The sequence below is a fragment of the Triticum aestivum genome, unplaced genomic scaffold, assembly GCF_018294505.1.
Source record: "Triticum aestivum cultivar Chinese Spring unplaced genomic scaffold, IWGSC CS RefSeq v2.1 scaffold77676, whole genome shotgun sequence".
Taxonomy (NCBI): Eukaryota; Viridiplantae; Streptophyta; class Magnoliopsida; order Poales; family Poaceae; genus Triticum; species Triticum aestivum.
This window is the reverse complement of record NW_025225436.1, coordinates 369-3389: the sequence shown is the minus strand read 5'-3', so window position 1 is coordinate 3389 and position 3021 is coordinate 369.

Genomic DNA, 3021 nt, shown 5'->3' with positions numbered 1-3021 from the left:
AAAGATTCAACCCTAATTTATACTTAGATCTACACTTTTCTTTCAGCTGGGCGGCCTAACTGAGTAACATATTGGCTAGCAGCTAGCTAGCCTATTCGCTCATTTAAAGCAAGCTCTAAACTAGATTTAAGTTTGTAAGTACATGAATAATTAAGAATTAGCCAGAGAGTTTTTTTGCCACACAAACAGGACAACACCCATCCAATACCCATCAGTGCTCAGTTTCTGTTTACAACCGTAATGTAGAACATGGAAAATCTTGAATACATTCCAAACAATGATGTGTTGGCCAATTAGCAGAAAACAGTGTGTCTGCTCCTTGCCCCAGCTTCCCTAATTAGCCGTCACTATATTATACATTCTAAGACTGCTAACAGCAGCCCCTATGTCATATATTGTAAAACGTTTGTTCTGAGGGTTACCAACCAGAGAGTCACTGTCATGAGGTGGTTAATAGCCGCCCCTATGTTACATATTATAGACCATGTGTTCTGAGGGTTGCTAAACAGGGAGCCATTATGTTATATGTTATAAGGCGGCTAATAGCCGCCCCTAGGTTATATGGTATACTGCAGCTACTAGCCGCGACTATGTTATATATTATAGAATATGTCTTCTGAGGTTATCAACCAGGGAGCAAATTCATACTCGTAGTGGCTCCACTGATAGCATCTTCATCTATTGATCATTTCTTGTTTGACCAGATTTGAGAGAAATTTTATGCTAAAGTTACTTCCTGGGTTTGTTGGGAGAGATTTTAGCTACCCTATAGGGGTGATCACAGAGTTGTTTTCTTGCGGTATGGTGTGGCAACAAGTTGGTAGGCTCTTTGAAATATCATGATTAAGTTGATATTTCACAAGTGTTACATCATCTGACTGATGTTGTTCCTATGAAACAAAAATGGTTTGTTTCATTGGATCACAGTACTCAACAACTCTTTGAATGTTTCGTGAGGTGATGTAAGCATGTGTTGAGGCATTTGAAGCGCAGGAAACTTAGTTTTTGCCTAGTGTAAAACTATTTGCCAATTGTTTTTCCAGGGGTACCCGACAAAGATGCTAGTTACCATACAAAAAACACTCGGCAAATAACAGAGAAACGTATATCTTTGTCTTTGCCGAGATCTAACAAAAATAAACTTCCAACCGCACTCCTCGGCTACACTGGAATAAGGCACTTCGGAATCACAAGGTACGAGCTTGGCAAATAGGTAGCCACTTGTCCAACATTGGCACACTTGACAGAGCCGTTGTTGAGGGCCTGTTTGCTGAGTTCCCTTGGTTAGGTATGATATTCTCTTGGAGATGTTCTTTGGTTATCTGGTTTTTTTTGTTGGATATGATACTGATGTGGGATCTTCTTGGGACTTATGGGTGTATTTATGCCCTGATGGGGAGTGTGTGTCATTCCCTTTTGCATAGTTGGGTGGTGTAGTTCTTTTTGCCCTTGGATGTAGCCCTAGAGAGAGAAGTCACATTTTTTGTGGTATCTTGTAAACCTGGTGTCCCAAGTAAACAAAGAAATATTGTTTTTTGTGGAGGGTTTTATTAATTTAAAGTCGGGCACTTTGTCTGCCTTTCATCTACAAATTATAGCGAGATAAAGAACACAAATAGGTTCTTGTACCTTGTTGGCAATTCATCTTAATCACCAAAAATTTAAGAACTTTCAATTATGCATGTCCACGGTCATTAATAGCAGTCCGCTGAATCACCCTGACCATTCATATCAAAGAAAACTGCAGTTAGAAGCCGTCACACACCAGCACATCACATGGCAGACATGTTGTAGTCCCTCCTTCCCACAATATTAGGTAGACTTGACTTTGCACGGTCTTTGATGCATAATTTTGACCACCAATATCGATAAAAGTATATGGATTGAACATGTATAAATGGCATCGTCGTATTTGTTTTCGAAAATAATTTTATTTCATATGTTTAATGCTATGGTTAGATTTATTCTTAACACTTTTCTCGTAGTTGCGGATGCTTGCGAGGGGGTTAATGATAAGTAGGAGGTTTGTTCAAGTAAGAACAACACCTAAGCACCGGTCCACCCACATATCAAATTATCAAAGTAGCGAACACGAATCAAATCAACATGATGAAAGTGACTAGATGAAATTCCCTTGTACCCTCAAGAACACTTTGCTTATCATAAGAGACTCTTTTGGCTTGTCCTTTGCCTCAAAAGGATTGGGCTACCTTGCTGCACTTTTGTTACTGTTACCATTACTTGCTCGTTACAAATTATCTTGCTAAAAACTACCTGTTACTTATAATTTCAGTGCTTGCAGAGAATACCTTGCTGAAAACCACTTGTCCTTTCCTTCTGCTCCTCGTTGGGTTCGACACTCTTACTTATCGAAAGGACTACGATTGATCCCCTATACTTGTGGGTCATCAAGGCTCTTTTTTGGCGTTGTTGTCGGGGAGTGAAGCGCTCTTGGTAAGTGGTAATCGGTAAGGAAAAATTATTACTACCTGCTGAAATTTATTGTCACTTTTTACTATGGAGAACACTCCTTTGAGGGGTTTGTTCGGGGTATATTCACCTTGACTGGAACCACAATTAGTTACCCCTCAACCTACTGCACCTACTAAAAATATTGGTTATAAAATTCCTTCGGGTATGATAGAACAACTGCTAGCTAATCCTTATGCAGGAGATGGAACCGAACATCCTGATATGCACTTGATATATGTGGATGAAATTTATGGATTATTTGAGCTTGCAGGTTTACCCGGAGATGAAGCTAAGAAGAAGGTTTTCCCTGTATCTTTGAAGGGAAAAGCATTGGCATGGTATATGCTATGCGATGATATTGGATCTTGAAATTGGAATCGACTGAATATTTATTCTATGCATCTAGTTCATCGTGATCGGAATTATATATAATTTTTGGTCTCGTGAAGGAGAAAGTATCGCTCTAGATTGGGGGAGGCTTAAGTCAATGTTATATTCACGCCTCAATCATGAGCTCTCAAGAGGAATTATTATTCAGAATTTTTATGC